We start from the raw sequence: 13,292 nt of genomic DNA on the forward strand, positions 1-13,292 counted from the left end.
CCATTTATTATCAGATAAAAGAATGGATACTGTCTGTGATCTAAACAAGTTGTCTGCACTACTGAAACACGTGTAAACCTGTCCGCCATTAGGATTCTTGTTTTGTTAGAATGAGGAAAGTGAGAAAACGCAGATCTCTTTTTTTTTTTTTCTTCTTCTTCTTCTTCTTCTTTATTTCTTAGTCGATGCAAGTGAAGTTGCTACTAGACCCGTTGCCTTTGCTGTGAGGATGCTAGGATCTGCGTTAGTCCGTTTTGGCTCTTTGGCTCTTGAGGACACAGCAGGAAACCAAGGGACATCGCCGCCGCAGCTTTTATTATTTTCGTTTATTTCTCGCCATCTCAGGCCAGCCGCCTCTGCCTTCAGCGTCAGGTTATCGCAGCAGCACATCTGTTCATTTCAGCTTTTGTTTTTTTTCAAATTGAGATGAAATTCCTGGAAGGGCTAAAGGGGGGGTACGTTGTGCTCAGCGTGAGTTTCACGCCGGACGGCAGGAAGTAGGTAACGCGTCACGGCGTTCTTTAGCGTTCGGTGTCATGATTTTTGTTTCTTCTTCGTGTGTTTTACAAAAAAAAGGGAAATGAAATGACGGCTGATTTTTGTCTATGAATTTTCCTACGTGTATTATACGTTCGACCTAACGAGGGATCACAGGAAGGTAGATGGAAGGTGGGGGGGGGTTCTGTAGACAGGTTACGAACAACGGCTGTCTTACCTGCTGTAGATGGCTCTTTGGACGACCTAATTTAGGTAAATTAGTTTAATTCCGACTGGACTGACGGGCGAACAGGGAATTCTGTGGCTGGCTGCCATCATTTGGACCTTTCACATCCTTTACATCGCTCTCAGTTCTGCGTTACGTGGTTGTTGGCAAAAACACAAATAGCAGCAGCTAGCTGTAGCACTTCCAATGCAGCGTGAGATATTTTGGGATTCAAAGAAAATAATTGTCATTCTTCAAAGAAATGAAGACTGGAACAAAGTATTACAGGCCTAAGTGAGTAAACGTTAAACAGTAAAAGTAGAAATCTGACTAAACATAACAAAAGTAAAGACATTTGATTATATTGATATTTCTTTTTTGTTATAATCCTTCTTGGTAATAAATTTTATGCTGGAAAGGCTGTTTATTTCTCTTTAAATGGAGCCACGTTTGTTAGGAAAACACATCTGTTGACTGTTGTTTGGTGTTTGTTTGATTGGATGATTAAAGTTCAAACCGCGACCTCTGCAGCATGTGGAAGAACCATACACAGCCACAGCAGCCTGGCCCCGCCCCCTCACGCTGCTCAGCAGTGACCTGTAAATCTGGAGGTGGTCTCCGATGGACCCCGCTCTGTGGGGTGGGAGGGTGAGGGCGCTGTTATCACCAGGTTCGGTCCCAGACTACGGAATTATGGGAACGCCGCCGGTTACTCACCCGATGTACCCGAAGCTCAAAGGTCTCATCGGCAGAGAAGAGCTGGCAAGTTGCTCGTTGGAGCAACACGTATTCTCTGCTCTGCTGCTCAACCCACAGATGTATATTCCTAACAAATATGGCTCCATTTAAAGGGGAATAAACAGGCTTTTTCCAGTGAGATGAGACTTACTGCCAAGAACAACAACAAAGAAATAATCGACCGAAACACAAATTTCTGCGTTATGAAAAATGTAATTAATAAAAGATGAAAAACCATCATCATGTGTTGCATTAAACCAAATGTCCCCGCCTTCCGTCGTTGTTGGGAGTTGAAGCCAGCAGGGAAGCTGCCATCTTGTATTTCTGAGACCAGAGTCTGGCTTTAAGCCCCGCCCACTCCCCCACGCACACGATGATGGTGTCACGTGATCTTCCTTTTAGGCACGAAAGGAGTAATTACAGCCAAACTTCTTAGAAAAATAAATATTTGAACACGCAGCAGCAAGGTAAGAACTATGTAAGGTGTTTGGTTTTTTTTTAAAATAAAGGCAAAGTCCCGTTTGTTTACGTCGAGGGGGCGGGGCTTAAAAGTTGAACTGGGATCATCCTGTGAGCTATTTTCTTATAAATCTTTACACTTTTTTTAAATCAATTTCACATTAAATGGTTTGTAACAGAGTTCTGACATTATTTACAAGCGCAAACCGGTGCGGCAGCAGCAGCTAGCTGTAGCACTTCCAGCAGGCATATCATAATCTGTCTGTCGGAACAGCTGTGTAATTCTAAACTGATGGTTTTTTTTTTACCTAAATTCTTTTAAGATTTGAGCTGTTTGACTCATCAGTCTGGTCAGAACTAAGCCCCCGTAAAGCCACCTGCGACAGGTAAGATACTGATTAGTCGTAACGTCTCCACAGAACCCTGACGGATCCGCGCGTTTAAAAGCAGCCTCTGCCTTCTTTTCTGAAAACCTGCCTGTAATTACTTCAGTCGGCGGCGTGCGCCAGGCGCCATGTTTTTAGGTCTTCATTTGTGTAGAATACATGCAGCTGTACATGTCACGAGTTTTGGTCCACTAAAAAGCATTTGCTGAAATTTAAAAAAAAAAGTATCGAGGCCAGGATGTAGTTGTGAAGTGTGTGAATTTAATTTTTCTTTATGCTATTTATATCGTACAAGATTTACCTGTCCTGGTGGGCATATTCAGTAACCGTCACCTACCGCAGCTTTGGTCTGTCCTGGATTTTAAAACCGTCGATAAAATGCTTGCAGGCCTTGGGGAAAATAAATAAAATAAAATAAAATAATGTAACTTAAGTCATTGGTTGTTTGCTCAGCATCTGGTTGGGGGGGGAAAAAATAAATAAAAATGTCTGAAGCATGTAATAACCTCACATCTCCGAGCTGCTGTTTGTTGCCTACCTGTGTGGAAATAAAAAAAACAAAACAATAACAACAACAAAAATCATCAAATTGGAAAAATGACCAAAGAAAGTGAACATTGCCATGCAAGTATTGTAAATATCTGATGTTTGTTTTTTTTGTACTTTTGTTTAAAATAAAGTGTACATTTGGAAAAGGTGAATGTCCGCTCCATTCTTCGTAGTGTTTGTGTTGGGTTTTTTTATTTAAACAAACTGTGAGACGGGCGGGTGACGCTTTAAACACAGAAAAATATACTTTTATAAACCGTTAGTTTTATCTAACAGAGGCTGTGTGTGGGGGTTTGTTCGTACTGTTAGCAAAATATCTCATTCACCGGTGGATGTATTTTTATACAACTCCCAGAAAGTATCTACAAACTGATAAACCTTCGGAATCGACGCGGTGCAAGATGGCCGCCACAGCTAAGCAAACGTAGCCAACACCAAAATGGCCGTAAGTTTAGGAAGTTTTACAGATATTGAGCTAAAACTTGGGTGCGGCAGTAGCTGAGAGTCATCCCTAAGGCATGCTGTGAGGGCTAACAGGTCACCTTTATGACCTGCGTCAACTCTGTTAGCAAAATATCTCCTGACCCGTTGGATGGATTTCAACGAAACGTTCAGAAGGTAACCTTTGGACGAACATCTACAACTGATAAACTTTTGGAGTCAACTCAATTCAAGATGGCCGCCACAGCCGACTGACCTTAGAGACAACTAGAATGCCAATAAGTCAGTCGGTTTTACAGCAACAGAGCTAAGATTTGTTGCGTTAGTAGCTGAGCATTGTCGTCAACTCATAGTTTGAGGGTAACACATTGTGTCAGATTTTTCATTTAAAATATTTAAATTAATTTGGTGTTTACCCTGTGCGTCTGTTAGCAAAATATCTCATGAACCACTGAACTGATTTTAATGAAACCTTCAGAAAGTAAACATTGGATGCACGTCTACAACTGATTAACTTTTGGACTCAGCCCCATTAAAGATGGCCGCCACAGCCGACTGACCTTAGAAAATACAAAAATGTCTATAACTCAGTCAGTTTTACAGATATTGAACTAAAATTTGGCACAGTAGTAGCTGAAAGTTATTCCCAACACATAATGTAAGTTCGAACGCTGCGTACAAAATCTTACAATATCATGAGGGATCATGAATAATGTAGTTTACACGTTTTAAGCAAAATGGCTATAACTCTGTCCCTTCTCAGCATGAGAGGATCTTAGTTTAAAACGGGTATGCTATGTTTTTAATTTCATAAAGTTTTGAGACATTAAAGGAGGCTTCATGTTGTTTTTATGGGGTTTTCTTTTTCACACCTAAACTGTATTTTATGGTTCATTATGCGCCTTCATTACATTTCAGAGTGAAAAACTGTGTTTTAATCATAACAGCTGTTCAGTGTTATTTCTGTGAGGATGAATCCACACTTTGGTAAAATGTTTAAATACAAAGAATTTTTAAATATTTTTTTAAGCAGGAAGGTTTCCAGCATGTTTGTCCTACAGGACAAATGTCAAAACTTTATTTTCCATCTAAGCTTCTTACATTTTTTTCCACTTGTTTTTATTTATTTGTCTTAATAATCTAATATTTCAGCCAAATTTTAGATTAAAGTCTAAAGACTGAAAACAGATTTTTTTTTCTTTTTTTTCCCACTTCCATTAATTCTCTGATGATTTATCAGATTTATAAAACTGTTTCTAAAACTACTTCCATGTTTGTCTCAAACGTCTTACGAGGAGGATATAAAAAAATGTTCAGTTTAAATCTATTTGTCTTTTCTGTCTCTGACTGCCATCAGCGGAGGCAATAACATGAATTAACAGAATATTATTTAAGAAAATGTAATCAAATTTGGCACAAATATGTTTGGATTCAAAGATCAGTTTAAATATATTTTATTGGCTCACGGATCACCATTCTGGCCGTTGCGCCAGTGTTTGACAAATTCAAATAAAATGTAGAACAGGGTAAATGGAATTTATTATGAGTGATATAACAACTCCTAAACACAGTTTCTGGTTGTTGGAGCGTGAACCAGCTGTACCTACGATCAAAATTATAACAATTAATTTTAGGATACCTTGATAGCCCTCCTTTCTTGACAGATTGATCTAAAATCATCTCCTGATGAGAAGAAACAGAGCTGCAGCCGTTTGGGTCAAACCTCATAATTAACGTTATAAAATTTAGACTCTGTATCTGTAAAACTGGCTGCATTAGAGCCAGTTTTGTTTTGGCCAAGGTCGATTAGCTGTGGCGGCCATTTTAAGGGCTGTTGGCTCCAAAAGGTAATCAGTTGTAGACGTTCATCTACCATTTACTCTCTGAAGGTTTCATTCAAATCAGTCCGCTGGTTCATGAGATATTTTGCTAACAGACGGACTCGGTTGACTCCAATTGGAAATGAGTAAGTTTTAAAAACAGATCCCAGGCGACCGATTGGCACTCGAAGCGCGTGTTGAGGACGACTCTCAGCTACCACCACGCCAAACTTTAGCTCAATATGTGTAAAACTGGCTGCATTAGAGACATTTTTGTGTTGGCTAAGGTCGATTAGCTGTGGCGGCCATTTTAAGGGCTGTTGGCTCCAAAAGTTAATCAGTTATAGGTGGTAATCCGATGGCTACTTCCTAAAACTCCACTGGCTCATGAGATATTTTGCTAACACTGCAGACAGTTGGATACTTCGGCGGTGGAGAAGAAAAAATGGGAAAAGCCTTTTACTTTATTTTTACTTTATTTAAATTTGAAATTACTTCCTCACAAAGTGTAAAAGTCTTTATTTGGACAGTTAAAGTCATTTATTGGTCCTGAGGTGTGTGTCAAATTAATCTTTAGCCTTCTGTTGTTGTTTTTCTGGTTCCCTCAGTGGAGCCAATCTTCAGACTCATCTTCTTCACAGCTGCTGACTCTCAGCTAAAACGAGCCTCTGCTGCCACCTGCTGGTTGAAACACAAATTGTCGCCAGGGGGGGGTTTGGGAGAAGTCCACTTTCTGTTCAACTTCTTTCTGTGCAACAAGCAGTGGTGGACAGTAACGGAGTACATTTACTTGATTACTGTACATTTTTTGAGAATCTTTACTTTATTTGAGTAATTTTTTTTTTTTTTTTTGGGGGGGGGGGACTTATAACTTTCACTCCACTACATTTCAAAATCAAATATTGTACTTTTGACTCCACTACATATCTAGGAAGCTGGTCGTTACTTTGTGGTAATAGATTCAACCTTAAACCTCGGCTCCATAGTGAAAGTGTGAGGAGAATCAAGACTCTCTGGTTCGGTGTGTTTTTAGACAAAAAAATCCTTATTTTTTTGTGGCATTTTTATGCTGAAGTTCTTTCCAGGTGGTGTAGAAGTTGCAGCAGAGTGGTTCTACGCGTCGATCCATCAGGTGGTTTCTGAAAGTTACAAGGTTCTGCAAAATTACTCTGCAACATCCTGATATTAGAACATGTAATTTGTATTTTTGAATACTGAAGTACTTTTAAATGCATGTACTTTTGAATACTGAAGTATTTTCAAAAGTGAGTACTTCAGTACTTTAACTTGAGTACATTTTTGACCAAGCAACTTTTACTTGTAGTTGAGTAAGATTTGACCGTGAGTATCAATACTTTTACTCAAGTACTATAGTTGAGTACTTCGTCCACCACTGGCAACAAGGAGTCTAAAAGGCAAACATCATTACTTACATTTGTTAAAAAACAGACCTAAAGCCACATTTAAGTGACGTCAAAATAGTGATAATTAAACGAACAGTTAGCAAATGTAACTGTAACTAAACAATAATATTATTAGGAATCTCTTCACCCAGAATAGAAAGAGAACCAATAAATAAATAAATGGTTTATGGATACAATTAAAGGCCCAGCGTTCCTTGGAAGAATGCATATCGCCCGCTGCCTTTTATGCCAAAGTTTTAAACTCAGATTATTGTGATCAGAAAGGATGTAAGTGGAGCAGTTTTGGTCAAACCTTGAAAAGAAAGAAAAAACATTACCCGTGATCTCATGTGATACCGTGCGATGTCTCGGTCAGAGTTTTTTTGTTGTGAATGACTCTCAGCGGCTACCACATCAAATTTTTGATCAGCGTCTGCGAAACTGGCTGAGTTACAGCCATTTTGGTGTTGGCTAATGTTGATTAGCTGTGGCGGCCATCTTGAATTGGACCAACTCCAAAGGTTAATCAGTTGTAGACGTGCATCCAACGATTACCCTCTGGAGGTTTTACTAAAATCCGTCCAGTGGCTCATGAGATATTTTGCTAACAGACAGGCAGGGTTGACTCCAGAAGTGAAAGCTAACACTTAGAGTCTGTGTTGTGAATGACTCTCAGCGACTACCACACCAAATCTGAGCTGGATGTCTGTGAAGTTGACTGAGTTGGAGCCATTTTGGGGTTTTCTGAGGTCAGTCGGCTGTGGCGGCCATCTTGAATGGGGCTGATTCCAGCTGTGGATGAACATAAAATAATTATTTTCTGAAAGTTTCAATAACAGACAGACAAATACATATTTTTTGTTTTATATACTTTAGATATTTAAGTAAGGTGTTCTCTGTTTGAAGAAAATGATTCAAATGAAAATAAAAAAATTAAGTGGGCTCCTGCTTGAGTTAAATAATAATAGTAAATGTTTTTGATTATCAGTTTTACACAAGTTCCTTTCTTTAAAACCTAATCGAAGAGCGTAGCACGACTTGTTCTAATCTCTGACAAATAAAAAGACCCGTTCAAAGTTTTACACGTCAAGAAATTTGAATTCTTCACCAAATAAACATAAAACTTTCTTTAAACACAATAATGCTGAAGTGACTTGAACCATTTTATTTGAGGAATCTCAGAACAAATTAAAAGCTTAATAACAAAGCTGATCAGTTTGTGTTTTAGTCTTTGTTTCTGCTTTCCCCGAGTGTCACGCCTCACGATTCTGATGCAGAGTGAGGTGGATTCAGGTCAAAATCATTTGAGGACGTCAAGACGTCTTTTCAAGAAACCCCCAGCGCCACAATGACCTTTAGGACAATATCTGATTTTCTAAACATCTGAAGGGTTGAAACAACGTCTAAGTCTATTTCCAAAGCTTCATAATGCAAGCTGGGAGAAGTTATGTTGGAATTTTTTTGCTTTCAAAATAAAAGTACAGAACAGTCTTCAGTAAGCTTAAAACAAAGCAAAGACATCTCAAAAACCAGTATAAATGTTACAATGCAGTTTTTACCCCGCTATTAATAAAAGAACGTCAGAACGACTTTTTCTTTGAGTGATATTTAATTACTCTGCAGGGAAATGAAGACGACAGCAAAATTCATAATTTGACCATTTTCCCTGGGTCCTGATGAAAGAATGCCCAATTCTGTTTGTGTTTAAACTCTGAGCTGAGAGGTTCAACTTGCATCAGAGTTTACGTTTAAAATAAAAAAAACTTCCCCAAAGCGGTGTAAAAGCTGCTGCCATCACCTAGTCGTCACAGTTAGCCTCGACACGACATCGTTGTAGGTCAGAGGTGTCTAATCTGGTCCTGGAGGGCCACTGTCCTGAGTGTTTTAGGTGTTTTTTTTTCTGCTTTGCCACGCCTGATTTGAAGGACTGAGTGATTAACAGGAGGTGAGCTCGGGCATCTGGTGAGGATGCCTCCTGGACGCCTCCCTGGTGAGGTGTTCCGGGCACGTCCCGCCGGGAGGAGGCCCAGAGGACGACCCAGGACACGCTGGAGGGAATATGTTTCTCGGCTGGCCTGGGAACGCCTTGGGATTCCCCCGGAGGAGCTGGCCCAAGTGGCTGGGGAGAGGGAAGTCTGGGTCTCCCTGCTACCCCCACGACCCGACCCCGGATAAGTGGAAGAAGATGGATGGATGGATGGATGGATGGATGGATGGATGGATGGATGGATGGATGGATGGATGGATGGATGGATGGATGGGCGGACGGACAGACGGACGGGTGGATGGATGGATGGATGGATGGATGGATGGATGGATGGATGGATGGATGGATGATTACCAGGCTTCTGCAGAACTTGAAGACCTGCTGAAGAGCAGGGGAACAACTGAACCCTGCAGGATAGAGGCCCTCCAGGACCAGGACTGGACTCCACTCTTGCAGATGACGGGACGCAACATTTAGAAATCGAGGCCTCAATGCAGCTTTAATCGGTCAATTCAGGCAGCAGAGAACGAGAGTCTGCCAAAGTTAGTTAATGCCCGCCGTGGACAGTAAAACAGCAGATCTGTTTTTGCTCATGTCTGTGTGTGTCTGTTCATTTGCCACTTGCTGTGGTGTGTGTTCCAACGATCCCGAGAGCAATGTCATCTGGAGCTTCAGCTCCTGGCAGGGTCACCCATGGCGGTAAGATCAAGGGGGCGGTTCCAGACAAAGAGCAACCTGAAGACCTCAACCTCAAGTGGCGGAAGATGACACTGTAACAACGGCACTAAAGGCGGATGAAGGCTGCAACAGAGACTGGTCTCCTGTCGGTATGGGCGCCCCACGCTATTGGATTCAGGTCCCTTTTTTCTGCCAAGGACCGTGTGGCGGCTGCAGAAAATAACCTTATCTGTTATACAACCCGGATATTAAAAGTCCTGTGGCAATCAGGAAGTGGCAACGGAGACAGGACGGTGCAGTCAGGGAGTTCCTAGCCCCCTCCGGGCGCACGGGCGGTAGGTGTCAGTCAGATTCAGCCGTCTACTCTGGAACTGAGGCAGACAGAGCTCCTTGGCAGTTGCGTCCATGTCTGAGCAGCCCTATTTAGGGTCCGGTCTGCTCCGGGTTAGAACAGGTACCTTAAACATGGCCTGCCTCGATGACTCCTGTCTGGACTATCGCATCCGGAGGAATCACCACCTTCGTGTCCGAAACACCAGAATTGCACTTGAGGCATATCAACGATGCTTGCGGAATGTCCTCAGGACAGATTTTGGGGGACCGGCGCACCAACTTCAGGTTTTTAATGATGGCGCCTCTACCATCACTGCCACCATTGCCCGACTCCAGCTTGGGTGGACCAGCCATGTTGTCTGCAGGCCAGACTCTCGCTTCCCAAAAGCAAGTCGTCTACTCCCGGCCTGTTCAAGGAAAAACAAGCTCCAAGAGGCCAAAAGAAGGGGTTTCAGGGATAACATCAAAAACAAACATGAAAAGGTGACACGTGAACCGTAAAACCGAGGAAGAAGCTGGGGTCAAACAGGGTCATCTGGAGAAACTGGGCTGTGCTGGAGGACACTGAGCTCTGCGATGCCTCAGAGGACAAACGATGACGCAGGAAGGAGAGCGGATCCACCAAACAGGCCCAGTCCACCAAAACCACCTACCCCTGTCCATACACGAATAACTGGCTCCAGGATCGGCCTTAATGTCCACCTGTGGACCCACGAGGACCAATGAGGTGGACAGTCGTTCTCATTCAAGAGTGACCGCCGAGATTTGTCCACACCTTTAGGAATGAAGTAAAGCCACTGAAAAAGCTATAAATTAGCCAAATTTTACAGATACTGAGCAACATGTGTGACCCGTGATGCTAAATGACTCAGAGGGAACTCAGGCTGCAGTGCAACGATAGTGAACATTTTAGTTTTTGCCAAAAATCAGACTTGTATAAAAACAAGTCCTTAAAGACACCATCTAGCAATCCTGGAAACTCAAATATAGTCTAACTAATCTACCTTTAAATCAAAGTTTTCTAACAGGAAATAGTCCTCTGAAATTGACCCTTTTTCTCTGCTGGCTGCCATAGTGCCAGGAAATCCCTTCGTATAATGTTGGGCTTCATGGTGAAGCTTGGAGATTCTCAGCTGGAGCTCCCTCCAATAAAAATCCAGTTTTCAAACCAGCGCTCTCGTAAACAAAACCGGCTTGTTGACAAGCAAGGTGACAAATCACTAAATTTCAACAAACTACATATCATTTTGAAGCTAATTTGAAAACAATAACAACTCAGTACTGAAATAAAATGACGCATTGTGACTCAGTTTGTCAGCACGGGTCACATTTGTTGTGGCAGTAGTTGAGAGTCCTCCTTGGCACACAAGATCTTAGGATATCACATCCATCTGTCTCTCTGAACAAGAACGGCAAATGTTGTATATTAATAACCTTAATCTAGACTTTAAAATGTGTCTGACCTGTTGATAACTTCTGGGGTCACTTCAAAACAAGATGGCCAGCACAGCCAATAAAAAAAAAACAAACACAAAATACAAAAATGATTTGGCGTGAAAGCAGCTGAGGGTCGTCCCTAAACACATCCTCCGAGTGCGAAAAAACGCACAATATCACAACAGATTAATGCATTTGACCAAAAACAACTTTAATTTCTCAGAAAGGCGGCAGGCGATACGCATTCCTTTGAGTAATGCTAAGCCTTTAATTCAAATTATTATTATTATTATTTAAATAAATACATTAAAATACATTTAGCTTATGCCCTATTGGTTAATGTTGTTTATCTCCTTGATTTTATTTATATTAATTTTTAGGTTTGTGTTAAGGAGATTTTTTTTTGTTCTCTGTTGACAGTTTTACTCTTTATTTTAGAAGTGTAGCTTTTTGAGTTTTATTTAACAGTTCAAAAAACCCTAAACCAGTGACTATGTTTGCAATTTTGCTATTTGCTAGAAGACAAGTGACATATTTTAGCAAGTAGCATTGTTTTTTTTCTTTGTTTTTTTTATGCTCTGTCCCCGACAAAGATAATTACATTACACGAAGCTGTAAAAATACCGTAGTCGACTATTTAAATCCCAGTCGACTGACAGCAACAGGCCAAACGTGGTTAAAAAAAACACACAGGGACACCACTGGAGTTATGTGTGCGCTGTAACTCCGGCCAGTTCAGAATTTATTCGTCATTGGTACATCCGGGTACTCTAATTTTTTTTGATTGACAGTTGCCATGGCAACAAGCTAGAGCATCGCCATTTTGTCAGGAGGGTTTTTTTCCCCCCAAACTCAGTCTTTTCAAATGTTCTCCCTTCCCGCCGGAATAATGCTGTCAGTGGATATATTTTTGACGTTCGTGGATTTCGAGATGCGCCTAGTGGATCGGATTATCAAGAAGAGCAAGAGCCCGACGTTTTAACCTGGTTGAAATAATTAGGCGGCGCCGCACTAACTCAGTTGTCCGTGTCTCTGGTCCACCGGGCCGGTTCACTGCGCAGGTTTGGACCGCGCGCCATTTTGTGAAAATTGACACAAAATTTCTAACCAAAAATTTATCAGAGGACACGGCTCCCGTGCGGCGGGCTAAATGCTCTAAATGTAACCGCGTTGTCGCGTTCATCGAGGTGACCGACATATCGACCGCAAAGACGAGCGTTGGGTCGGAATTTGGCACAACGTTTATTTAGCGGCAGCTAGAATTGTTAGCTTCGGGCTAGTCAGCGGAACTAGCTGACGTTAGCTGCGTTCATTTTGTCAACCAGCTAAGGTTAGCCAGTAAGTTACGCGTGCTAGTTAGCATGTTGCTTGTCATCAGCTGATAGTAAAATTTGATAAAATCGCTTCGATCGCGGACGTCGTTCGTCAAAGTTTGGGCCATGAAGCGCGCACTAGATTCGACTGGTGAGTTATTTTAGCCGGCCAGAGGACGGGGGATTGGATTTACTCGCTAACCGTGCAGGGAGGTGGAGAATCAAGCTGGATAAGTTTCCTCATCATACAGGTTATTGGACTTTAAATGAAGATCGTGCCATCAGAGGTAAGAAAATCCGAGCGGTTATGTTGCACACTGGGGCGCTCGTTTGTTTGGTTTTTTTTTGTCCCGTGCAGCGTGAATAGTTAACAATGATGGAGGCGGCAGTGAAGTTAAAAAATGGTAGCTTTTTTTTCCTCTCCCCTCTTCCTTGGTGTGGCGGCTAACATTTCGTTTAGCCGGGAGTGAACGCTCGCTTCCTGTCAGTAGGTCAGTGGATGGATTTTAATGTTGGACGGAAAAGGCATCCCAGCTGAGCTATATAACCGGACGGAGAGTCACGCTGGCACGGCGTTAACAGCGCTTGCTAGCCGTGCTATATTAGACCCTGTCATTGTATGATTGAAGCGGTGCTAGCTTGCCTCCCCGATTTGATCTGCTCTCAGTGCGGCGTCTAACCACGTTAAAATCGGGGAGGGAGGAGGGTGGTCTGTGTTAGGATTTTATTTTCATTTTTTTTTTTCGCAGCTCCTCAGCTAACCTGGCTAATGGTTAACTTGTTGACGAACCAGCTTTGAATGGGCCCCCGTAGCCCCGCTGGCTGCTGCACGTCGGGGTGCTGGGTGAGAGATCTGGTCCCGCAGTTTATTTTTTTTGTGTGTGTGTTTTTTTCGGGGGGCAACGACGACAACCGACAACCCTTTCGTGCTAGTTAGGATCCGCTAGCGGGTAGCAACGCCGGGGCTGGGTTTTTGCCGTCTATTCGGAGGATCCGGAGTCCCTCCGCGAACAATAATGTAGCGAGAGAGGAGGAGGAGGAGGAG

The 13,292-nt window shown here is 42.2% G+C and overlaps 1 protein-coding gene across 1 annotated transcript in view; it reads left to right on the forward strand.

The window, feature by feature from the left end:
* Positions 1–11,733: 11,733 nt before the first annotated feature.
* Positions 11,734–13,292, forward strand: part of dyrk1ab (dual-specificity tyrosine-(Y)-phosphorylation regulated kinase 1A, b) — an 8,366-nt gene continuing 6,807 nt past the window's right edge. The window contains exon 1 of the mRNA XM_017437224.3: positions 11,734–12,534. The gene's annotated coding sequence lies outside the window, so the exon portion shown is untranslated. The remainder of the gene's footprint in view (positions 12,535–13,292) is intronic.

The sequence above is a fragment of the Kryptolebias marmoratus genome, linkage group LG2, assembly GCF_001649575.2.
Source record: "Kryptolebias marmoratus isolate JLee-2015 linkage group LG2, ASM164957v2, whole genome shotgun sequence".
Taxonomy (NCBI): domain Eukaryota; kingdom Metazoa; phylum Chordata; class Actinopteri; order Cyprinodontiformes; family Rivulidae; genus Kryptolebias; species Kryptolebias marmoratus.